The 27064-nt window shown below is 42.8% G+C and overlaps 1 protein-coding gene across 1 annotated transcript in view; it reads right to left on the bottom strand.

Moving 5' to 3' along the window:
* Positions 1–27064, bottom strand: part of NECTIN1 (nectin cell adhesion molecule 1) — a 207571-nt gene that overhangs the window by 33355 nt on the left and 147152 nt on the right. The gene's annotated exons all lie outside the window — the stretch shown is intronic.

Below are 27064 nucleotides of genomic sequence, written 5' to 3'. Positions count from 1 at the left end.
GAAGGAGGAGAAGAAGGAGGAGGAGAAGGAGGAGGAGGAGAAGGAGGAGGAGGAGGAGGAGAAGGAGGAGGAGAAGAAGGAGGAGGAGAAGAAGGAGGAGGAGAAGAAGGAGGAGGAGAAGAAGAAAGAAGAGGAGAAGAAGAAGCAGGAGGAGGAAGAGGAGGAGGTAGGAAGGAAAAAAGAAAGAAAGAAAGAAAGAAAGAAAGAAAGAAAGAAAGAAAGAAAGACCAATTGCTTTCCAAAAAGCCCCTTTGAGACTCCCATGACCTGGATGACTGAGAATCTCCATAGACATCCTCCTCTACTTGTCTGTTTGGCTGTTTAAGATGTTGACATTTCTCTCTGAGATCTCAAGAGTTCTGCACACTAGTCACACACCGCTCCTCAGTCCTTCCCTCTCCGATCCTGCCACCTGGACATCTTCATCTCGCCAGACTGCCACCATTACTGTATTTGCAGACTTGTTTTATATTTCTGGCCCTGCAAGTCTCTTTTGTCTTTCCGACAAAATAGAGCTGCCTCCCTGGTGATGGATGGGGCCATCCAGGTCTCCATCATGAATGACACAGCTTTCTTGGCTGCAGCGGATGGGAGGGAGGGAGGGTGTTGGAGGAGAAATGGGTCTGAGGGTTGCATCACTCATTCTCCTGCCAGCTAGGAGGAGGCCTGGTATGGTGCAGGTGGATTGGAAGGATCAGGTTCAAGGAAGGAATGCAACAATACTGTGTTCAGTTCTGGAGACCTCACCTACAAAAAGATATTGACAAAATTGAAGGGGTCCAAAGACGGGCTACAAGAATGGTGGAAGGTCTTAAGCATAAACCGTATCAGGAAAGACTTCATGAACTCCATCTGTAGAGTCTGGAGGACAGAAGGAAAAGGGGGGACATGATCGAAACATTTAAATAGGTTAAAGGGTTAAATAAGGTCCAGGAGGGAAGTGTTTTTAATAGGAAAGTGAACACAAGAACAAGGGGACACAATCTGAGGTTAGTTGGGGGAAAGATCAGAAGCAACATGAGAAAATATTATTTTACTGAAAGAGTAGTAGATCCTTGGAACAAACTTCCAGCAGACGTGGTTGGTAAATCCACAGTAACTGAATTTAAACATGCCTGGGATAAACATAGATCCATCCTAAGATAAAATACAGGAAGTAGTATAAGGGCAGACTAGATGGACCATGAGGTCTTTTTCTGCCGTCAATCTTCCATGTTTCTGTGTTTCTACTTTCTGCTGTGTTTGTCTTCAATTATCTGCAAAGACTTTAGTTCCTGGTATCCTGGTTTGTGGCTGGCCTATTTGGGTTGGGCAGCTTCTGAAAAATGGAACTCTAACACTCTCCTTGGTTAGTTTCCACGTATTTCTTCTTGTCTTGCCTTCAGGGGCTTTGGAGAAGAGCTTGACCCCCACTTCTTTATTTATTTATTTTATTTTTTATTTATTTATTAATAGAGTTGAAAGGGACCGTTAGGTCATCGAGTCCAACCCCCTGCCTGAGCAGGAAACCCTACAGCACCCCAGCCAAATGGAAGTCCAATCTCCTCTTGAAGGTGTCCAGAGTTGGGGAGTTCACCACCTCCCCTGGCAGGCAGTTCCATTGGTTGATCGCTCTGACCGTCAGGAAGTTCTTCCTTATTTCCAGGTTGAATCTCTCCTTGGTCAGCTTCCAACCATTGTTCCTCGTCCAGCCCTCTGGTGCCCTGGGGAATAAAGAGACCCCCTCCTCACCGTGGCAACCCCTCAAGTATCTGTAAACTGCTATCATGTCCCCTCTAGACCTTCTTTTTTCTAGGCTGTCCATGCCCAGTTCTCTCAATCTCTCTTCGTAAGTCTTGGTTTCGAGTCCCCTAATCATTTTGGTTGCTCTTTTTTGCACCTTCTCCAGAGTTTCTGGAGTGGCAACCCCTAACGTATTGTTGTGGTTCAGCCTGAGGCAGATCAAAGACCAGCTGCGTCTCTGCTGGCTCCATGCCCGGAGGAGGCTGACAGCGAAGAGGAGGGGGCTGAGCAGTCGGACGGGGGAGAGTACAGTCAGGAATGTGACGAGGAAGAACAGCATGGGAGCCCCGGGGAGGGTCTCTCCCCTGCCAGTAGCTTGGAGTCATTAGGTGACGAGGCACAAGCTGTCATTGACATGCGACAGAGATGTCTAGATCAAAGGAAGGATCAATTGAAGAAATATTATCAGCATTGAATAAGGAACACCAGGGCTTGGGTGTGGTCTTCATTAGCAGGGAAGGGTTTATAAGGCAGGCAAGCTCTTGAAGCCATGTGGAGTGTTATCAGTTTGGAGTTGCTGTAACCTGCATTGTTTCTCTGCTTCTCTGTTCCTGGCTTGTGGCCCAGCAGTCTTGAAGACCCGTGGGAGGTGTATGTCTGTTATCTACAGCCTCGTCTTGGCAGCAAGAATCCTATATTGATGCATGGACAATTGCCTTCGTGTATATATTTGGAGTTCCAGTGTTTTCCTGCTTTGTAAGGACATTTTCTGTTAGCTTCGTTTCTCTTGAACATTATAAAACTGTATTTGAATTTTACCGGTGTGTCTGGCTTATCTTTTTGGGTTGGTTACAGCTTCCGGAATGACCCAGACAGAACACCATGGCATCCTCATCAACATGATCAGCATCAAAACCAGAGTTTCATTTTTACAGACATGATAGCTCCCTTCCCTGTTGGTTGGTTTTCTGCTGCTTGTACTTTCCATACATTCGGCGGCTGAGATATTGTATTCGGTGTTTTTTTTATTGGATGCAATTGTTTTAATCATTTTGTATTCTAGGGAGTCCCCTTGAGAAGTCAGGGCAGGAAGACAAGCTATTATATTTCTTCCTAAACGGAGTTGATAATAAATATAGCTTCCACAATCAAAACCTTAAGCTTTCGGAGCTGAAATTTAGCACTCGCTTTATTCCGGGAACTTCTTTATTTAGGAAGCAGAAAAGACCCCAAACAAATTCTGCTTCTGGCTGCTGTTGAGATTGAAAGACGAAAAGGGTTTTGCAGCCAGAAAGCTTTGCAGTGAGTAGATTCCTGCCTCTCTCTTAACCTTTTCAGACCTTAAGGTTTTATACAGTATTAGCACTTGAAAAACTTAATCGGTTCATTCTCAGTAATAGAAGCAGCACAGCTATCTAAAAAGAAGGAGGGAGCGAATCTAAGAATTCATTGCTCTTTACTATCTGCGGGGCCGATTATGGGCAGCTTCCCAGCTTGGTAATAGAAAAAGGGGTAACATTGGCCCAAGGTTGCCAAATTGTCCCCCCCCTCACCTGGAAAGTCAGACAATGCTTGGGGTGGTGGTGGTGTTTAAAACCGAGTTTTGCTGGGAACGGATTTCGGAACACATGATAATAGGATTTAATTTGCGCTACCTTCCAAGCTAATTAAAGTTGAAAACCAGCTAATTGGTACTTTGTACTTCTAGCTCCAGTGGTGATGAAAGAGAAAGATAATTGGGAAGGGATGGAGGGAAGGAGGGAGGGAGGGGGCAGTGGAAAGGGAGAAGAAAGGAGTGGAAGAAAGAAGGCAAAAAGATCGGATCACCTGCAAATGATGGGGAAGGGGCTTGGATGGGAAGGAGGAGAGGAGGAGGAGGAGAAGGGAGGGAAGTTATCCAACACTATCCAGAATGGTCGGAAGAGGAGGACCAAGGAAGGATCAGGAAGAAACATGTTGCTCTTGAGCCAATGTTGGACATCACCTCGAGGTTCGACTACTGTAACGCTCTCTACATGGGGCTACCTTTGAAAAGTGTTCGGAAACTTCAGATCGTGCAGAATGCAGCTGCGAGAGCTATCATGGGCTTCCCAAGGTATGCCCATGTTACTCCAACACTCCGCAGTCTGCATTGGTTGCCGATCAGTTTCCGGTCACAATTCAAAGTGTTGGTTATGACCTATACAGCCCTTCATGGCACCGGACCAGAATATCTCCGGGACCACCTCCTGCCGCACGAATCCCAGCAACCAGTTAGGTCCCACAGAGTTGACCTTCTCCGGGTCCCGTTGACTAAACAATGTCATTTGGCGGGACCCAGGAGAAGAGCCTTCTATGTGGCAGCCCCAACCCTCTGGAACCAGCTCCCCCCAGATATCAGAGTTGCTCCCGCCCTCCTTGCCTTTCGCAAGCTCCTTAAAACCCACCTCTGTTGTCAGGCATGGGGGAATTGAAAATTTTTTCTCCCTTCCCCCTAGGCTTATAGAATTTATACATGGTATGTTTGTTGGTATGATTGGTCTCTTAAATTGGTTTTTTTTAGATTACTTTTTAATATTAGATTTGTTACATTGTTTTTCTATTGTTGTTAGCCGCCCCGAGTCTTCGTAGAGGGGCGGTATACAAATCTAAATAAACTAAACTAAACTAATGTTAAAAGAAAAAAAAAGCTGCCTTAAGTGAAACCGAGATTCTCACCACTTGCTAACGAAGAAGAACCATCTTAATCAAGTACAGTACAAGCAGTTCTCGACTTACAAGTTTGTTTAGTTACCATTCGAAGATACGACGATGATGAAAAAAAATGACTGACTGATTACTGTTTTTCACAGTTACGACCAGTGGTGGGTTACTACCACTGTGGTCAAGAGCACCGCATTAGTAGGAACCCACTGATGACACAATTTTTGGTGGGTTTTTTTCCCTGATGTCTCCTGAGAAGGAGTTTCTTAGATGTCCTTTGAACAAAGAATAAAGATTGGCATTGAGGGCAAGTGGGAGGCCTTCTTCTGATAGGGAGACACCAGGGGGGAAAAATCACCTTATATTGCATCATCATCATCACAACAACAACAACAACAGAGTGGAAGGGACTTTTTTCACCATTGAATTTCATGTTGTTAGATAGCGCACATTGTTCAAGTTTGTCAAGATCCCTCTGTATTTTGCACCTTATCTTCTGGAGCGTTGGCTATTTCTGCCAGTTGTAGATGTGTGCAGATGTAGGGTCTCCTGCTTGGGCAGGTGGGGGTGTTGGACTAGATGACCTGTAAGGTCCCTTCCAACTCCATGAATCTGTTAAATTTGTTTTCCAGTAACACTGCACTCCATAACCTCCTCTTTTTTCCATCCGTTCCAACCGCACCTGGTTTTTTTGTCAGAAGTTGGTATGTAAATTTTGTGTTTCTTCAGACAGATAGCGTAGCTGCAGCAGTGTTTCGAAATGGCCTCTGTAAGTGATGTACGTTACAAGCAATGTGTCATCATTGAATTTCTCACTGCAGAGAAAGAAACTATTGGGAACATTCACAAATGTTTGCGTACAGTTTATGGAGAATCTGCAGTCGACAGAAGTACGGTTAGTAGCAGGGCACAGCGGGTGAGGCCACTAGAGATGATTCGCACAGTGCAGAAATGGCTTTGTGACCAGAACAAGGAGTGGTACCGACAGGGCATCCACGCCCTTGTGTCTCGTTGGAGGAAGGCCATAGAACGGGATGGAGATCATGTGGAAAAATAGGGAGTGCAGAAGAAACATAATTCTTTCTTGTGTGTAACTTTCATTGTGTTCAATAAATAATTATTGGAGAAAAAAATGTGGTGCATTACTTTCTGGGTGACCCTCGTACTTAAGTCTACTCTTGATGCTGGATTCTGGTTCCAATCCTGGCATCTTACGCTCCTTTTTCCTAAGCGCCAGGGTGACATTTCCTGCAGGGTTTAAAGAGCGAGTTTTTGCACAACCTTCCAATGTTCATGCTTGAAGATATACGGCACCTGATGTTTCTGGCCCCAGATTAAGGAGAGTTAATGCCTTCCAGATGTTTGGGGTGATAGCTCCCCTAGTGCTCCATAGCTGGTCATGCCAATCAGCGTTCAAGGTCCGATGCCTTGAAGTGAAGGGGTAACTTTGACAATCCTGTCAGTTGATTCCCTCCCCCCCCCGGACGGTAAATACCACTCTATTTATAATTTAGCCGACAATACTGGGATTTGTCCAGCTTTCCCAATCATCTGATTGAGCAGCTTGCTTTGATGGATGTTTAGGTCCAGATTCTAGAAGCACCACCCTGTTCTGATCCCTCTGCACTGCGGCTGGGAAGGAGGGACAGAGATGGCCTTCCCCGGCAGCTTTGCCAGGGCTTCAAGATGCAGCGCCTCTCTTGCTGAAAGTTCCTTGCAGAGAGAAGCCTCTGCGGGGCCTCTCTAGGAATCTCCTGGGAGGAAACAGGGCCGGAAAAGGCGGGGAGAAGCCTCTGCGGGGCCTCTCTAGGAATCTCCTGGGAGGAAACAGGGCCAGAAAAGGAGGGGGAGAAGCCTCCGTGGAGCCTTTCTAGGAATCTCCTGGGAGGAAACAGGGCCTCCATCCTCCCTGTGGTTTCCCCAATCAAATGCATTATTTGCTTTTACATTGATTCCTATGGGAAAAATTGCTTCTTCTTACACAAACTTTTCTACTTAAGAACCTGGTCACGGAACGAATTATGTTCGTAAGTAGAGGTACCACTGTATTTTCTGGAACCCTGACAACCAGAATTTTTTTTGCTCTCCCCAGGGTCTGTTCCATCTTTTGCTCCTTTCTCACAAAGTCATTCTGAACTACACCCACCCCCCACAAGCCTGTGTTCTGCACCCCAAATTGTAAGCCCTCCCTTAACCCTGCAGGAAGGCATGCCATCAAGATGAATGGGAGAAGCTCAGAGATCTCAGCATGTTAGACTGATCTTCATCCGTTTCTTGCCTGCTCCCCCCTCCCAGTCTGGCCCCAGTCTTTCTCTCCCTAAATGACATTATCCTGTAAATAATATTCCTGTTCTGTGACAGCTCCCTTAACAGTCAGGCCTAAGCAGGTAACCGAGGTGATTTGATAAGATCTTTTTGACTGCATTAAAAATTGTGGTAGGAAATTACTTTGGCTGCGAAGCAGATGGAAGTAAATAGGTTCAGGCTTAACCCTGACAAGGCCGAATGGCTGTGGGTATTGCCTCCGAAAAATTACATCGACTGTCCACCCTTGGTTCTGGGAGGGGAAAAACTACTAGATGTAGGACAGATGTAAGCAGCCTATGGGCTGGATCCAGACCCCGGGCCTTTAGTTTAACACCCCTGATTTATAGGGTCTCCTGCTTGAACAGGGAGTTGGCTAAAAGGTCCTTTGCACTCTGTTATTTTGAGTCAAAAAGAGGGCGAGGAAAATATTTACTGACCCCTCGCATCCTGGACACAAATTGTTTCAACTCCTACCCTCAAAACATTGCTACAGAGCACTGCACACCAAGACAACTAGACACAAGAACAGTTTTTTTCCGAACGCCATCACTCCACTAAACAAATAATTCCCTCAACACTGTCAGACTTTCTACTAAATCTGCACTTCTATTCTACTAGTTTTTCTCATCATTCCTATCACCCATTTCCTCCCATGTTGACTGTATGACTGTAACTTGTTGCTTAGATCCTAAGATTTTTATTAATATCGCTTCTTCATTGCTTATTTGACCCCTATGACAATCATTAAGTGTCGTACCACATGATTCTTGACAAATGTACATTTTATTTTATGTACGCTGAGAGCATATGCACCAAGACAAATTCCTTGTGTGTCCAATCACACTTGGCCAATAACATTCTATTCTATTCTATTCTATTCTATTCCATTCCATTCCATTCTATTCTGAGTTCACCAGCATTGTTTTTGTAGAATCTCTTTCCTGAGCTGTCCCACACTGAAGGGCTGACAGCTATCTCCAGCTCAATGAGTATCTTAATGGAGAGACAACGAGGCTCCATCTTTCATCCTTATAATTCAAGGCACCTTATAAAGGCATTCCTGCAAACCCCTGCTGACCCAAGCCTTTCTGATTTTAGCTACTGTGCCTGCTGGAAGCCTCCTCAAAGCTTGTGACCGACGGTGGCTGCAAAATCAGGATGTAATTTCAGGAAGGGAGGAAACGATTGGGATTGCGTGAAAAACACCAGGGAGACAACTCCGTTTTCTCTTCCATACTTCTAATTGTTCCAATTAATTTGAGCAGGAAAGATGCTTCCCTGGAGCCCTATCGGCTGAGATGGACTCAGGTGTCTTTCCCTCTCCCCAGAAGGCCTGTTTCTCTCTGCCAAAAATGTTAATAAATAAACTTAGATGTGTATTTACTCCTTTCAGCCCTCCTTGGTCTGGGGACACCCCTGCCTTCTCCAACAGGGTTCAAGTCTACGCTAAAATTGGCAATTGTTCTTCTGCCACAAAACTACAGCAGAATGTTGGCAAGCCTCGAGCGATGCAAGAGGTGTTAATTATACCTGTTACTCTGCCAATAATGGTGATTTAGGGAATAAGGTGACATGGAATCTATAGAATAATATCCTTTACTCGCAGTCCTGTTCCAACTTTTGGGTCAAATCCTTTACACACCAGGAGTCGGATTCTCTTACTTTCCCTACTGGTTCGGAAGTACAATGGTACCTCTACCTAAGAATGCCTCTACTTATGAACTTTTCTAGATAAGAACCAGGTGTTCAAGATTTTTTTTTTGCCTCTTCTCAAGAACCATTTTCCACTTACAAACCCGAGCTTCCAAAATTGTAACTGGAAAAAGCAGGGAGAAGCCTCTGTGGGGCCTCTCTGGGAATCTCCTGGGAGGAAACAGGGCTGGAAAAGGTAGGGAGAAGCCTCCATGGGGCCTCTCTAGGAATCTCCTGGGAGGAAACAGGGCTGGAAAAGGTAGGGAGAAGCCTCTGTGGGGCCTCTCTAGGAATCTCCTGGGAGGAAACAGGGCTGGAAAAGGCAGGGAGAAGCCTCCGTGGGGCCTCTCTAGGAATCTCCTGGGAGGAAACAGGGCCAGAAAAGGCGGGGAGAAGCCTCCGTGGGGCCTCTCTAGGAATCTCCTGGGAGGAAACAGGGCCGGAAAAGGCAGGGAGAAGCCTCCTTGGGCCTCTCTAGGAATCTCCTGGGAGGAAACAGGGCCAGAAAAGGCGGGGAGAAGCCTCTGTGGGGCCTCTCTAGTAATCTCCTGGGAGGAAACAGGGCCTCCACCCTCCTTGTGGTTTCCCCAACCACACACATTATTTGCTTTTACATGGATTCCTATGGGAAAAATGGCTTCTTCTTACAAACTTTTCTACTTAAGAACCTGGTCAGGGAACGAATTAAGTTCACAAGTAGAGGTACCACTGTACGCCCATCGTGTCAGAACTCACATGCGTATGTTACAGGCAAGAATCACAGATGACCCCAGGGTGTCTGCAAGGTATGGTCCAAAAATGAAGGTAGTGGCCGTGAAGGATTGAAAAAAACTTTGCCTGCTTTCTATGATATTTATTTATTTTTTTGACCATCCTAAAATTCTGCTGGAAGGAACCATATTGTATGCCAAATGTTAAATAAGAGATATTCGACACAATAAGAGGATCATGGAAATAAGGATTTTTTAAAAAAGTCATGCAAACTGACAGAGTTTACACATGACTTGATTTCGGCAGGCCGTTTAAAGGGGATTGGATTTATTTATTTTTTTGGAGAAGTAAATGAAAAGAATTTGGGTCCCTAACAGGTTTCAAGATTAATCAACAGAGAAAAAACACGTTCGCAAAAATAAAATGCGAAAATACGAGATCCAATAGAAGGGAGGAATCAGGCAGGTTTTAAGATTGAGAAGAAGGTAAAATATTTGGGCATAAACTCTGACAAATATGAATTGTAGGTTATTTCAAAATAATAACGGCGTTAAGATGTGGAATGAAGTTTTAAAAGACATGTCACAATGAGGAAATTACAATTGTCATTTTTCGGTAGAACTTCTGTGATTAAGTGGAATGTTTTTCCCAGAATTTTTTTTTCCCCATTTTGTTTCAGACAATATGTGTTTTGACAACTGATGTGCCACTTAAACAATGGGAGAAGAATATAGCTACATTTCTATAGCAAGAGAGAGCGAGAGAAAGAAAAAAATTCAGATGTAAAATATTAGATATTACAATAAGCGAAAGTAAGAGCAGGATTGAGTTTATCAGATTTGAAACTATATTTTGCTGCCAACTATTTTATTTATTTATTTATTTTATTGTTTAGATTTGTATGCCGCCCCTCTCCGCAGACTCGGGGCGGCTCACAGCAAGATACAACAATTCATAACAAATCCAAATATAATTTAAAATATTTAAAAAGAACCCCATTTTACTAACAAACACACACACAAATATACCATGCATAAATTGTACATGCCCGGGGGAAGTGTTTCAGTTCCCCCATGCCTGACGACAAAGGTGGGTTTTAAGGAGTTTACGGAAGGCAGGGAGAGTAGGGGCAGTTCTAATAAGCTTGGGGGAAAGGTGTCTCAAATCCCCCATGCCTGGCGGTATAAGTGGGTCTTCAGTAGTTTACAGAAGACAAGGAGGGCCGGGGCCGCCACAGAGAAGGCTCTTCCCCTGGGGCCCGCCAACCGACATTGTTTAGTTGACGGGACCCGGAGAAGGCCCACTCTGTGAGACCTAATCGGTCGCTGGGATTCGTGCGGCAGAAGGCGGTCTCGGAGATATTCTGGTCCGGTGCCATGAAGGGCTTTAAAGGTCATAACCAACACTTTGAATTGTGACCGGAAATTGATCGGCAGCCAATGCAGACTGCGGAGTGATGGCGAAACATGGGCATACCTAGGCATATTTGGGGTTTTTTTGGGTGTTGTTAAGAAATGGAAGGTTATTAGATCTTAGAAAGTCATGAGATGAAGAAAGCATGGATTTATGGTACGATAAACCTTAGCTAAGTGTAGATTTTAAAAATCATTATGTCAGGCAGGCTATTCTTAGAATATGGAATAAATATAAATTGAGATTCTGCCCGAAAACACCTTTGTGGCTTCCAGCCCTATAAGCGTTTTATAGATGAGAAATGTTAAGTAGACATTAATGGTTAACTTATTGTGATGTATTCAAATCCGCTCAAGGAGATTGTGAAATAAAGGCAAGAGAAGGTTTGACAACACAAGGATGCACTTGGCAATGTTCTCCTTATGTAAAATGCATAGAAAAGTTTAAAGTGGATTTTTAAAAATATGATTTTGAGCAAAGTAAGTGAGTTTGAAAAGAACGATGTGCTCACAATGAATGTGTTATGGCAAAACTGTATAAACATTTGCTGAGATAGGAGCAGAAGAACCAATGAAAAATGTATGATTGAATGGGCTAAAAAACCTAGTTATAATATACAGATGGACCAAGGGGAAAATATGTGGTGGGGAAAGGATTGAAATTCTCCTTATATTCCAGCCTTAACGATATCCTATTTTTGAAGTATGAGATGCACCTTTTTCCTCCCTAAAAGAGGCTAAAATTCAGGTGCATCTTATACTGGCTGCCAATCGGTTTCCGATCACAATTCAAAGTGTTGGTCATGACCTTTAAAGCCCTACATGGCATTGGGCCAGAATACCTCCGGAACCGCCTTCTACCGCACGAATCCCAGCGGCTGATAAGGTCCCACAGAGTTGGCCTTCTCCAGGTCCCGTCGACCTAACAATGTCATTTGGCAGGCCCCAGGGGAAGAGCCTTCTCTGTGGCGGCCCTGGCCCTCTGGAATCAGCTCCCTCCAGAGATTAGAACGGCCCCCACCCTCCTTGTCTTTCGCAAACTTCTTAAGACCCACCTTTGTTGCCAGGCATGGGGGAGTTAAGTTATTCTTTCCCCCTAGGCTGTTACAAGTTATGCATGGTATGTTTGTGTGTATGTTTGGTTTTTTATAATAAGGGTTTTTAGTTGTTTTATCAAATTGGATTGTTATATGTTGTTTTACCATTGTTGTTAGCCGCCCCGAGTCTGCGGAGAGGGGCGGCATACAAATCCAAATAATAATAGTAATAATAATAATAATAATAATAATAATAATAATAATAATACTCTGAATGTAGCTTTTTTTGAAGTTTCCCCCCACCCAGCCCTAACTAGGTGCTAACGATCTTCCCAGATTTTACCTTGCAGGTTCTTTCATTGTTACTCTTTGCAAAGAATGTTTTCCAAGCCCTAAGTCTTTGCAGGGATTTTTCCATTGCTCTAACTTGTTCCAAATGTTTCTCTTCAGCCCTAACCAGCTGCTAATGATGCTCCCAGCTCTTATCTGTTTTCAAACTCTTTCATTGTTACTCTCTGTCAATAATGTTTTCCAAACCCTGTCTTTGTAGCTTTTTTATTGCTCTAACTTGCTCCAAATGTTTCTCTCCAGCCCTAACCAGCTGCTAATGATGCACCCAGCTCTTACTGGCTTGCAAGCTCTTTCATTGTTATTCTCTCTGAATAAGATTTGTTTAAAGCCCTAAACAGCCCTAATGAGCTGTAGTGGACCAGACTAAGGTAAGCAGATTCTTTCCCCTATTTCCCTCCCCGCAAAATAAGGTGCATCTTATACTCCGATGCATCCTATACTCCAAAAAATACAATAATTTTTATAAAATGATATATCATTGGTAATTGTCATCAGAGGAATTGTCTAGACCAGGGGTCTCCAACCTTAACAACTTTAAGACTTGTGGCAGTTCTGTGTTAGCAAAAACTTCAGAAGAGAAGGACTTAGGGGTGAGCAGTGTGGTCGGGCAGTAGGAAAAGCAAGTAGGATGCTTGGCTGCATAGCTAGAGGTATAACAAGCAGGAAGAGGGAGATTGTGATCCCCTTATATAGAGTGCTGGTGAGACCACATTTGGAATACTGTGTTCAGTTCTGGAGACCTCACCTACAAAAAGATATTGACAAAATTGAACGGGTCCAAAGATGGGCTACAAGAATGGTGGAAGGTCTTAAGCATAAAACTTATCAGGAAAGACTTCATGAACTCAATCTGTCTAGTCTGGAGGACAGAAGGAAAAGGGGGGACATGATCGAAACATTTAAATATGTTAAAGGGTTAATTAAGGTTCAGGAGGGAAGTGTTTTTAATAGGAAAGTGAACCCAAGAACAAGGGGGCACAATCTGAGGTTAGTTGGGGGAAAGATTAGAAATAACGTGAGAAAATATTATTTTACTGAAAGAGTCGTAGATGCTTGGAACAAACTTCAAGCAGACGTGGTCGGTAAATCCACAGTAACTGAATTTAAACATGCATGGGATAAACATAGATCCATTGTAAGATAAAATACAGGAAATAGTATAAGGGCAGACTAGATGGACCATGAGGTCTTTTTCTGCCGTCAGTCTTCTATGTTTCTATGTTCCTAAGATGGACTAGGAGGTCTTTTTCTGTCATCAATCTTCTATGTTTCTAAGAATTCTGGAAGTTGAGGTCCACAAGTCTTAAAGTTGCCGAGGTTGGAGACCTCTGGTCTAGAACGGATCAAAACTTTCTCAATCATGCCAAAAACATGAAGGGTCATTTTTATCATGCTGGGAGGACACGTAAAATCAACTATTTTTAAATAATGCAACTATATACATTAATTCAGAAGAGTCAGAAGATTAAAATACAATTGAAAAGAGAGATTTTTCATTTGGAATTAAGGAACAAGTAGTGGAAACCCATCATGGAAAATTGTTTTTTAAATATGGCGACTGTTATTCTATGTTCAAAAAGTGGAAATTGTTGACAATACCCAAAATGGAAGAAGGTTGGTGAAGATGATGGATAAATTAAGTTATTTGATTAGAGGGGAAAAAACAACAGCTACATTTATGGCTGATTGAAAACCTCTTACCGTATAGACTTTTTGCAGAAAATGGGGAGAATGCACTTATCATTTGTGGGTTTTGATTATAACTGGATAATTGAAAAGAATGAGCTTTCTGTTGTAATCATTGAGTAAGAGAAAAGTTTGTAATTATATCTGCTGCAAAGGAAATTGAAAACTTTTCTTTCTTTCTTTCCTTCCTTCCTTCCTTCCTTCTTTCTTTCTTTCTTTCTTCTTTGCTCTTTCTTTCTTGCTCTTTCTTTCTTTCTTTCTTTCTTTCCTTCTCTCCTCCCTCCCTCCTTTCCTTCCTTCCTTCCTTCTTTCTTCTTTGCTCTTTCTTTCTTTCCTTCTCTACTCCCTCCCTCCCTCCCTCCTTTCCTTCCTTCCTTCCTTCCTCTTTCTTCCTTTTTCCTGCTTTTACTTTATATTTGGGTTAGCTTTTCAGCATTTCATAAAACTTTCAATAAAAAATTATATATGTCCCCCTCCCCCGGTGTGTGGACTTCAATACCTAGAATCCCCCAGTCGGCATGCTGGCTAGGGAATTCTGGGAATTGAAGTTCGCCTGTTTTAAAATCATGAAGTTTGACAAACACTGTTTCTTCTCTTTCTTCTGCATGGTGTCCAAATTATGGGATGCTTTCCCCCAGGGAGATCTATTTTGTCCTGACATTCAATATATATATTTAAATAAAATAGCAACATCACATCTCTTTGGCTAAGACTTATTCAATTGCCTTTCATTGCTTCATTTTAAACATCATGTTTTATATTTCTGCTTCAAACAACCTTGCATGCTTCTTTGGGGAAAACCCCCCCTGCAAACAACCTATCGATATACATTTATTACATAAATCTTAATTGGCTTGGCTCAGTCAACTCCAGCCACTGTGCAATTGTCTGAACACAATCTGGAATTGGATAATCCAGTTTATGTATGTATGTATGTATGTATGTATGTATGTATGTATGTATGTATGTATGTATGTATGTATCTATCTCTATCTATCTATCTATCTATCTATCTATCTATCTATCTCTATCTATCTATCTATCTATCTATCTCTATCTAACTATCTATCTATCTATCTATCTATCTATCTATATCTATCTATCTATCTATCTATCTATCTATCTATCTATCTATCTATCTATCTATCATCTATCTATCTATCTAGCTATCTATCTATCATCTATCTATCTCTATCTATCTATCTATCTATCTATCTATCTATCTATCTATCATCTATCTATCTATCTATCTATCTCTATCTATCTATCATCTATCTATCTATCTATCTATCTATCTATCTATCTATCTATCTATCTATCTATCTATCTATCTATCTAGCTATCTATCTATCTATCTATCTATCTATCTATCTATCTATCTATCTATCTATCTATCTATCTATCTAGTCCAATACACAATGAGGGTTTTAGTGGGTATACACATAGTAAAATACATGATGAAGGTTATAGAGGAGATACTCATAGTAAAATATATCTAAGAAAGAATAGAAAAGAAGATATAGGAATAGAACATATCAATGAAAGAATAGAAGAAGAGATAGATGAATAGAAGAAAGGTATAGGAGATATAGGAGAGCAATAGGACAGGGGACAGAAGGCACTCTAGTGCACTTATGCACACCCGTTACTGACCTCTTAGGAATCTGGATAGGTCAACCGTGGATAATCTAAGGGTAAAGTGTTGGGGGCTTCTTTAACGCTCTTCTTATTCTCTTGGGGAATTTGCAAACCCTGATCTGAATTCCTTATCACTGGTCCAGAAGCGAGAAGAGATTTGGGGGGACACGGCTGGCTCTCTTTTGTTCCGTATCTTCTGAAGGCGAGGTAGGAATCTTATTAGCAGTTCAGCGGGCAATGAATATGGGCGAGGGGCATAATTTCTGATGGAATTCAGTTTGACCCCCTGCTCCTTTCAAGGCTATTTTCTTTGAGTGACTTTCTCATAGAAGCAGAGGGGGGGGAGAAACCCCTTTGGTACGGTGTTATCACAGTGGGAGCAGAGTCCTGGTGGATTAAATTCTTTCTAGTCCTTAGAAGTTGATGGAAGATAGTAGAATAAATCAACTTGCTGGCTTCACTAAACAGATTCCAGGCTGCTATTTGGTTCAGAGGGGAAATTCATCCTTGCTTGTAGGTTCTCTTTATCGGGTCTTCTTCAAGGGCTGGGGATCAAATTGATGGCAAATCACGGACCGGTCCCGTCTGCCATATTTAATTTGGGGCTCTGCACCTCAATTATTCAGCAGTTTGGAGTGAATCCAAAGGCACGTAGTGGATTTATCTGATATGGCAGCTGCTGGTTTGTAAGCAAGAGCCAGTTTGGTGTAGTGGGAAAGCCATCAGGGTAGAAACTGGGAGATGGTGAGTTCTAGTTCCACCTTTGGCATGAAAACCGTGAGTTGTAGTTCTTAGCTTTGAAAAGCAGTTGGGTGACTTTGGGCTAATCACTGGGAGATGTGAGTTGTAGTTCTTAGCTTTGAAAAGCAGTTGGGTGACTTTGGGCTAATCACTGGGAGATGTGAGTTGTAGTTCCAACTTAGGCATGAAAACCAGTTGAGTGACTTTGGGCTAATCACTGGGAGATGTGAGCTGCAGTTCTTAGGCATGAAAACCAGTTGGGTGACTTTGGGCTAATCACTGGGATATGTGAGTTGTAGTTCTTAGGCATGAAAGCCAGTTGGGTGAGTTTGGGCTAATCACTGGGAGATGTGAGTTGTAGTTCTTAGGTATGAAAGCCAGTTGGGTGACTTTGGGCTAATCACTGGGAGATGTGAGTTGTAGTTCCACCTTAGCTATGAAAGCCGATCGGGTGACTTTGGGCTAAGCACCGGGAGGTGGTGAGTTCTAGTCCCACTTTAGGCTTGAAAGCCAGCTGGGTGCCAATCGCCAGGTGACAAGAAGGAGGCAGTGGCAAAACACTTCCAAAAGCATGCCACGAGAACTACAGGGCCTTTTCCAGGCAACACCGACACGAAGGCAGCAAAAGAAAAAAATGCAATTACGCTGGTCATTTTTTGAAGCACTAAATTCCAGCAACAGCTGAATGCAACCGCTCCAAAAACACCCACAGGTTCTCAAGATACGCTCCTACAGCGCCGGAATAATCTGAAACGCCTTTGAATTTCTCTGCTCCTCTTGGGATAAACGCCAAGGAAAAATCTCCATTAAGGAAAGTCCACATTCCCCGAGATTCAATGCCAGAAACTTGGAGACAAAAGATTATTCAAGCTAAGGACGGGGGACACAGAAGGAGAACGAGGGCTGTTTTTTCATTCAGGTAATGTTCCCGTGTAGGTCCTTGGCAAACATTTTAGGTCAGAAATAATTGGCAGCCTGTCGCTGAATGCTATAAAACTTCCATTAGTGGGTTAGAAGAACTACCCAGTTAAATGACGTGAGTTTTTTTTAATATACATACATATATATAAAATGAATGGTTCCCGGTATTAATAACTCTATTAAACATGCATTGCGTAGCACACTTGCCTTAAAAAAAATGGAGTTAATTGGATGGCAATGTAACCCCAGGAAGCGGCTGTTTAGCAAACTAATGCCTATTTAATTAGTTAGTCCACTTCTCAATAATAATTTTTTAAAATGCCAATCTGGTCTTCTCTCTCCCCCCTCGCTGCTTTGCTCTGTGTTCACAGAATTGAGTTACAATAGGGGATTGCACACACACACAAAACCCCCCTCCCAAGCTTGGCATCCGTTTAAGCTTCTGGACAGCTGAGGAGCAAAACTTAAATTGCCTGGATAATGGCTGGCACGCCCCAGCTTTCTGCCTCTCGAATTCAGCCAAGATCTCTTCTTCCCAACACCGAGGCTTTTCTGTCGGAGTTCCAGTAGGAGACACAGGGAGATGGGTCAAAAAAAATCAAGATGGACTTGGACTTTGCATTAAACAGTCATTCTGTAATGTTTCTCAGCTGGAACTACATGAGATATCCTACTGTTGTGCTTAGCTCTGGCCCAGCTCCTGCCCCAAGGAATGTGGATGTGGGGGAGACATCCACATGCTGCAGGCCTGTTTTGCCCCCCCCAGTGGAATCTGCTGATGAAGGCTCCTCTGACCAAGAAGACATGAGTGACAGGGAGGAGGAGAGTGGGGCAGACAGCTCAGAAGGAGATCAATTATCTAGCTCCTCCTTGGATTCAGAACAAGAGTTAATGATACAGCCACACATGCGGAGAGCGATGCATAGGCAGCAACAACTGAGAGATTATTATCAAAGAAAATGAGGCCACCTGTGGTTGGGTGGGGCTGTGGTCATTAGTGAGGCTGCTATAAAGAGCAGCCTGTGGGTTTGGCCATTGTGGAGGATTATCTGATTGTTGTGTTTCGTGACTGCTTTACTGACTTTGACCTTTTGTGTGCTGATTTTCCCCCGCTTTAAAACTAAACCAGAGCAAAGTGTGTTTCACTTTGTGAAAGAAGAAGGACTGTGACTTGCCTCACAGCTGCAAGCTAAGTATCACAGAACTGATAAGGGACTTGTACCAATTACCAGTTTGGTTGGAGACTAGTGCTCTTTGCTATACCAAAAGAGGGCTTGGTTTAAGTGAATTTTCATTATAAAGAACATTGTTTTGACTTTTCAAACGTGTGTGTGTGTGTACCTGTGAATATATTTGGGAGGATTCTACCAGAGAGCCCGGCAGAACACCTACCAGTTTCTTTAATAGAGTACAGCAGTACTGTGGAAGAATTTTATGAATTTTTAATGGATTTACAGATTTTCAATGAATTTAATGGATTTAAGCCTCTTTGAAAACCCGTGAAGTAGCGAATCCGCAAAAAGATGAACCGCAAAGTAGCGAGGGGTTACTGTACAAGAAACACCCCCGATTTGGTGATGGGGTGTGAATGTTTGTCTGGTGGCAGGCACAAATCACAAAGCACCTGTTTTATGTCGTGTGTGTGTTTATATTTGAAAAAAACAATACAAATATTTAAATAATAATAATAAAAAAGATGGTGCCAGCCAGCGAAGTCCTGCCGTTTTCGGAGCTACAGGTGCCGCTGTGGGTGCAGGTGTGTTTGGCAACCGCATACATGCCTATCGGTGTGAGATTTGGCTTCTGCACATGCTCAGTAGGTGAAATCTGACACCAGGATATGTGTGTGTGAGCAAGATTTTGGCAATTGTTGCCGATACTTTTGCTTCCGCGCATCTGCAGAAGAATAAAATCGCCGAAATTCGGCAAAACCTCCTTTGCGTGTCTTCATTGATATAAATATTTATGCAGATATACAGTGGTACCTCTACTTAAGAACTTAATTCGTTGTGTGTCCAGGTCCTTAAGTAGAAAAGTTTGTAAGTAGAAGCAATTTTTCCCATTGGAATCAATGTAAAAGCAAATAATGCGTGCAAACCCATTGGGAAAGAAATAAAAGGGGCTACCTTTGAAAAGTGTTCGGAAACTTCAGATCGTGCAGAATGCAGCTGCGAGAGCAATCAAGGGCTTTCCCAAATATGCCCATGTTACACCAACACTCCGCAGTCTGCATTGGTTGCCGATCAGTTTCCGGTCACAATTCAAAGTGTTGGTTATGACCTATAAAGCCCTTCATGGCATCGGACCAGAATATCTCCGAGACCGCCTTCTGCCGCAAGAATCCCAGCGAACGATTAGGTTCCACAGAGTGGGCCTTCTCCGGGTCCCGTCAACTAAACAATGTCGGTTGGCGGGCCCCAGGGGAAGAGCCTTCTCTGTGGCGGCCCCGACTCTCTGGAACCAGCTCCCCCCAGAGATTAGAACTGCCCCTACCCTCCTTGCCTTTCGTAAACTCCTTAAAACCCACCTTTGTCGTCAGGCATGGGGGAACTGAGATATTTTCCCTGGGCCTATATAATTTATGTATGGTATGTTTGTAGGTATGTCTGCTTAATAATGGGTTTTTTAAATATTTTATTTTTAAATTGTAAATTATTAGATTTGTCATGAACTGTTTTATTGTGTTGTGAGCCGCCCCGAGTCTACGGAGAGGGGCGGCATATGAATCTAATAAATAAATAAATGAATGAATGAATGAATGAATGAATAAATAAATAAATAAAAAAAAGCTTGGCATTTGGGTGGGAGGAGGAGGAGGAAGAAGAAGAGGAGGAGGACGGTCGCTGCCCAGAGCGAAGGGAGCATTTCTTTTCTCTGGGTGCTGGCAGGGGTTTATTCCCTCTCCAAGCGCCCAGAGAAAGGAAAATGCTCCGTTCGCTCTGGTTGCCAAAGCCTCCTTAAGCGCCCCCAAAAGGCTCCTCTGGCAGCTCAGGAAAGCCCGAGATGGCCAGAATTAAAGAGGGAATGGCAGGAAACTGGCTGGGCCTTCGTGATGCTTTCAAATTTCCTGGGAATTTTTTCTGGGCTCGGGTTCTTAAGTAGAAAATGGTTCTTAAGAAGAGGCAAAAAAACCGTGAACACCCGTTTCTTATCTATAAAAGTTCTTAAGTAGAGGTACCACTGCACTTGTCTGATTTTTTTTGTTTGTCGTTTTTTAATGTATATATTCAATAAATTTACATGATGTTTTTAATTACTGTTGTTAGCTGCCCCGAGTCTACAGAGAGGGGCGGCATACAAATCCAATCAATCAATCAATCAATCAATCAATCAATAAATAAATAAAGACTATTTTTAAAAGAAAACATAGATGCACTTTCTCCATTGCCACCTATCCTCCACTTTTGCTCACCTGATTTTATATATATCAGAAATGATTCCTTTTTTCCAATGTCCTGCCCCAATGAATTCTTGCTGCCATCATCAAACATCTCAATAAAATTCTGATTCGCTTCGTTTATACCCTCTGGAAGAATTCCTAAACAAAGGCAGATGCTTTTTATATCTCTTCTGCTTCGAGAGGACTGTCAGATGTCTAATCTGGTGTAAGGTTTGAGCATCTCTAATTGTAGGATGCCGGTTTTCCGTTGCAACAGATGTCAGCCGAATGCAAAGAGAACTCTGATGGGAACAAGCCAAGCCTGTCTTAAGCCAACATTTGATTTCTCACCGGGGCCAAACTGAGGCTGCTGGGAAGCTGATAATCACAGTAGCAATAGCACTTATATACCACTTCACAGTGCTTTTACAACCCTCTTTAAGCAGTTTATAAAGTCCTCCTCTTGCCCCTAACAATCTGGGTTCTCATTTTACCCAACTCGGAAGGATGGAAGGCTAAATCAACCTTGAGGCCTGGTGAGATTTGAACTGGTGAACTACAGCTAGCTATCAGCAGAAGCAGCTTGCAGCACTGCACTCAAACCACTGCGCCACCAAAGCACATGCACAAACAGTCAAGCATGGAGCATGCTCATTTCTGACTCCAGTTTTTTTGTAGTTGGTAAGTGGCACCATGTTTTTTCCTAACTTGGATGGAATATGAGGTTCTCAATATTAGGAGCCCTTGCCAGTCGCTGGGAATGCATCTAATCCAGCTTGAAAGTCACCTTGGTTGATAGCCATCACCTATAATTCCACAATCTAAATTACACGTTGGGTGAAAGTGCACTTTCTTTTCATTATTCTCAGTGGCCTTTGGGTTTTGTTAGATGATTCCTGGCTGGAGGATTAAGACAAGGGAGGGAGGGAAGGGAGAAGGGAAGGAAAGAAAGTAAGAAGGAAGGAAGGAAGGGAATGAGGGAGAGAGGAAGAGAGGGATGGAGGGTATGAGGGAGGGAGGAAGGCGAGGAATTCTCCTGGCTGGAGAATTAAGAAAAGGGAGGGAGGGAGACAGGAGGGAAGGAAGGAAGGAAGGATAGAGAGAGGGAGGGAAGGAAGGAAGGCAGGAAGGCAGAAAGGGAGAGAGGAAGAGGGAGAAAGGGTATGACAGAGGGAAGAAGGAAGGAGAGGAATTTTCCTAGCTGATTAATCAAGGCAGGGAGGGAGACAGGGAGGAAGGAAGGAAGGAAGGAAGGAAGGATGAAAGGGTATGAGTGAGAGAGGGAGAGAGGAAGAGAGGAGGAGAAGGAATAGAGGGAAGGAAGGGGAAGAGGAGGAGGAATAGAGGGAAGGAAGGAAGGAGAAGAAGGGAAAGGAGGAGGAATAGAGAGAAGGAAGAAAGGAAAGAAAGCAAGAAAGAAGGAAGGAAGGAGAAGGAGACAGAATAGAGGGAAGGAAGGGAGGGGAAGAGGAATAGAGGGAAGATAAGAAGGAAAGAAGGAAAAAGCCTTTCCCCATTTTCTCCAAACAAAATATGATTTTATCCTTCTTGATCCTTCTTGGGCATCTATTGGTTTTTCTAAGCTCAGGCATTCTTGCCTGTTTTTTTCAAAATAAAGAAAGTGTTTGAACTCCCGATCATTTTGGTTGCTGTTTTGTCCACCGTCCCCAACCCTACTATTACGCTACCTGTGCAGACGTATAATCACAGTCGAGATCTCGAGGTCTATTCTATTCCTTGCGCAGATCCAGGTTTAAAGTCCCACACCAACCTTCCCCTTTTGTGCACAAAGCAAGAATGGATGCAACATTTAGTGGCACCCCAAAGTTAGGATTAGTGGTATAATCTTTTGCTAAATTGCTGGGAGAATAACAAGGTTGGAGTATTCTAAATAAAAGTTGGCGAACCATAAAACCGAGTATCGTCTCTCTCACTCTCTCTCACACACAGACACTGTATGCATAATTATATTAATTATTGAAACAGTTTGAAATGTGTCAGTTGCTAAGAGTTGGTATATATTGACATATATGCCCTGCAGTGATGGGGTCCTACAGGTACGGTCAGGTACGCAGAACCAGTAAAAAATGTTTGATTTTGGTTTTTTTCCTTCCCTTCTGGGCTCTGGGTATATTTTTCCTATTGCAGTAAATGAGGTTGAATGTGTATAATTTTAGAAGAGCTGTGCGTGTGTTTGTGTACATACACATACAGTTTATATAGTAGATAAAACTGCTAAAAGCCCACCTCTGCCGCCAGCCATGGGGAAATTGATTCCCCTCGGCCGTCCTGTTTTATGTATGGTTTATTTGGGATGGATGATTGTTTTTTTATCAAGGGTTTTAATTGTTTTGTTTTTTAATCATTGGATTTGTATTGTGTATTGTTGTTGTGAGCCGCTCCGAGTCTTCGGAGAGGGGCGGCATACAAATCTAATAAATAACAATAACAACAACAATATTATTATTATTATTATTATTATTATTATTATTATTATTATTATTATTAATAATAATAATAATAATAATAATAATAATAATAGTGCTACTACTATTGCTGTAACTAAGGATACACTCTGAGAATTGCTAGGGAAGAGCTGTCTTCACTTCACTCTCTTCTTCCTAATCAAATGATCTAAACTTCACTGTCTCTTGGTCCTCTGGAATGCAGCCCCTCCCTTCTGGGAATCCAGACTACATTCCACCACACCACGTAGGACATAAGATGCATTTCCATGATCAGTGTCAGTTCTATAAGCCATTATTATTATTAATAATAATATTTTTGTGTGCCTATAATATGGATGTACACCTATGGCATATATACATAGAATTAAAGAGTATATTTTGCATGTCCAGTCAGTCAACAGAGAGGGAAGTTGTATCTCTTTGAGGCCAGGCACCCTAACCCAAACCCTTGACGTCAATGACGTCAAGTTGACCCTCTTTAAGCCAGTCACATGACTTTTAAGCCACTCCCATGTGGCATGATCACCAAGCCACTCCCACTTGGCTGGTAAGCCACACCCACAAAATAAGCCACACCCACAGTGTGGTAGTAAAAAAAATTGCAGCCTTTCACTGATGCCCTGCCTAAATTGAAATGCTGAAATAGCAACCTCACGCCACCTTCTATCAGTACCATCAGAAAACCTGCACCAAAAAGCTGAGGGACGTTAGTTTTTAGCCTAGCTTCTTTGGGGGGGGGGGAGAAATGTGGATCCCTCCCCCTTAGAAGTGACTTGCTTTCTTCCTTTGCCCTGGGGAAATCTGGGGGGGAAGAGAAACCCCCCCTCCTCAAGTGCCAGCATCACCTGAGAAGGCTTCCAACAACTGGCGCTGATGGATTTGCACCTGTTCCATGTTAGTTCTGGACTGGGGTGAAAAATTGGGGAGCTGGCGCTTCCTGCATCTCTGCAAAAAATAAAAAATAAAAAACCCATCAGCTCTGATCTCTTCTTTTTTGGCTTTAGCCATCGTGGAGAGCACAAGAGAGAGAGAGAGAGACAGAGAGAGAGAGAGAGAGCGAGTCAGAGAGAGAGAGAGAGAGCGAGTCAGAGAGAGAGAGAGAGCGAGAGCGAGAGAGCGAGTCAGAGAGAGAGAGAGAGAGAGAGAGAGAGAGAGCGAGTCAGAGAGAGAGAGAGAGAGAGAGAGAGAGAGAGCGAGTCAGAGAGAGAGCGAGAGCGAGTCAGAGAGAGAGAGAGAGAGAGCGAGAGAGCGAGTCAGAGAGAGAGAGAGAGAGAGAGAGAGAGCGAGAGCGAGAGAGCGAGTCAGAGAGAGAGAGAGAGAGAGAGAGAGAGAGAGAGAGAGAGAGAGAAGCCTGGGAACACAAAGACACACATTCCCCAGGGCCGTTGACAGCCATGTCAGGTCCTGTGCAGCTGTGGCTTCTCTCCCTTTTCTCGCCTCCGGCTCTGTGTCTCTTTGTTCTCCCGAGCCGAGCTGAGCTCTGCCAGACTGAGCCAGCTGTGAAGAATTTAGATTTACACCATCCAGGGATTGGAGGCTCCGCTTTCCGCCTTTTGCCTGCTGCCCCCGGTTTTTGAGCATTCTGGTTTTCCTATCTCGTGTGTGTTCTATCTATCTATCTATCTATCTATCTATCTATCTATCTATCTATCTATCTATCTATCTATCTATCTATCATCTATCTATCTATCTATCTATCATCTATCTATCTATCTTATCTATCTATCTAATCAATCAATCATCTATCTATCATCTATCTATCATCTATCCATCCTTGTATCTATCTATCTATCTATCTATCTATCTATCTATCAATCAATATCTATCATCTATCTATCATCTATCCATTCTTGTATCTATCTATCTATCTATCTATCATTTATCTATCTATCTATCTATCTATCTACTATATGTATGTATGTATGTATGTATGTATGTATGTATGTATGTATCTATCAATCAAATCAATCAATCATCTATCTATCATCTATCTATCATCTATCCATCCTTGTATCTATCTATCTATCTATCTATCAATCATCTATCTATCATCTATCCATCCTTCTATCTATCTATCTATCTATCTATCTATCTATCTATCTATCTATCTATCTATCTATCTATCTATCTATCTATCTATCTATCATCATCTATCTATCTATCTATCTATCTATCTATCTATCTATCTATCTATCTATCTATCTATCCCCCCCCCCAGCCCTAACAAGGTGCTAACAATTTTCCCAGTTCTTATTTTGCAGGTTCTTTCCATGTTACTCTCTGCCAAGAATGTTTTCCAAGCCCTAAGTCTTTGCAGAGTTTTTTTTCTCATTGCTCTAACTTGCTCCAAATAACTTTCTTTCCATCCCTGACCAGGTGCTAACAATGTTCCCAGCTCTTACCACTTGCAAGCTCTTTCACTGTTAGTCTCTGCAAAGAATGTTTTCCAAGCTCTAAGTCTTTGCAGAGTTTTTCCATTGCTCTAATTTGCTCCAAATAAGTTTCTTTCCAGCCCTAACCAGGTGCTAACAATGTTCCTAGCCCTTACCACTTGCAAGATTTTTAACAGTTACTCTCTGCAAAGACTGTTTTGCAGGGTTTTTTCCATTGCTCTATTTGCTCAGAATTTTTCTTTCCAGCGCTAACCAGGTTCTAACAATGTTCTTAGCTCTTCCTGGCATGCAAGCTCTTCCATTGTTACTCTCTCCAAATAAGGTTTTTTAAAAGCTCTAACCAGGGAATAAAATAATGTGCAGAAACTGACCAGACTAAGGATGCTAGCCAGATGAATACCTGGTAAGCAGACTCTTTACCCTAGTTTCCTCCCCAAAAACCTAGGTGCATCTTATACTCTGAAAAATATGGTAGATCTGGATAAACCTGAAAGACCACCAGCAGTGGCAGATATGCCAATGACAGCGGGGTTTGAGGAGGAGGAAGAGGAGGAGGAAGATCACGAGTAGGTATCTGGAAGGCTTACCTTCTGCTGTTAGAGATCTACAGAGAAGTGCTCTCTTTAGTGAGAACTTTTATCTCCATCGATCCTTCCTGAATCAGCTTAGGTTAGTTCACCACATATTCAACTATGTAGACTTTAGACCATGCTGGCTCTTACGCCTTCCTTCAAACAAAAAATAACCCCCCAAAAACATTTTAAAAACCCCCTAATTTGCCTGATTTGTGGAATTTCACTTAGGTCACCAACATCCTAAGGAGATCCTTTGGGGGAAAACGTCCGCTAGACCTCAGAAGCTGTAGGAGGAGCCAGTTAATTAGAGGGCTTTCCCAATTTGCAATGGCATTTCAGGAGAGAATGGTTGGAAATAGCTGGGAAATATGTTTCTAAATGCTTTTCCCCCTATAGTGACTCACACCCTGGTGAATGGAGACATTTTTTCACAGAAGTGAATGGTGTTTTAATAAGATGAATGGTCTCTCGGTGATTGTTTGCATTGGGTCCGAGCCAAAAAAAATTGTGCATTTTCTTCTCTCCACCTGTTCAATCTATTGAAAGAAAATTCGCCTTTGAAAAGTCTTTCAATTGAAAGGCAATGAATTCCAGGTGAAGGCAGGCGGATTGGGCCAAGGGGTACAACACACACAAATCAAATTTGCATCGTTTTGCACCTGAATCTATATGTCTCCGGAGAGGGGCGGCATACAAATCCAATAAATAATAATAATAATAATAATAATGTCTCCCTGGCTGTCGAATCTTCCCTTTTGATCATCATTGGTAAGTTGGCAAATTTAAATCATGATGCCCTGTACTAGTTTCAAACACGGTTGTTAAGTGAGCGGTTAGAAGTCAAGGACTACTTATACCTGTGATGGCGAAACTATGTCACATGTGCCAGAGGTGGAACAAAGAACTGTTTGTGTGGGCACACATGCCATTGCTAGCTGCTCTTTTGGCTTCCGACGCTGGACTTCACCGGTGCCGGGACACCAGAATATGACCTGAAAACAGCCCTCAAAACAGCCAAAACCAGGGTATTTGGGGGGCATTTTTGGGGCCAAAACGGCCCTCAAAACAGCCCAAAAATGGCCTCAAAAGAGCCTAAAATAGGTTGAAAATGCCCCCAAAATAGGCATGTACATGCCAGCCAACTGGCCTTTGGGTTTCTGGTGTTCCGATGCACACAAATTCCAGTTTGGGCACTCAGTGTCAAAAAGGTTCGCCATCACTGACACACCCACGTCAAGTTTGGTTTATTACAAGCTAACCGACAAGACGTTCGACTACTGCAATACTCTCTACATGGGACTACCTTTGAAGAGTGTTCGGAAACTTCAAACCGTCCAAAATTGAGCCAT

This window comes from Erythrolamprus reginae, chromosome 12 (genome assembly GCF_031021105.1).
Source record: "Erythrolamprus reginae isolate rEryReg1 chromosome 12, rEryReg1.hap1, whole genome shotgun sequence".
NCBI classification, from domain to species: Eukaryota; Metazoa; Chordata; class Lepidosauria; order Squamata; family Dipsadidae; genus Erythrolamprus; species Erythrolamprus reginae.
This window is presented reverse-complemented; position numbering and strand designations above follow the sequence as displayed.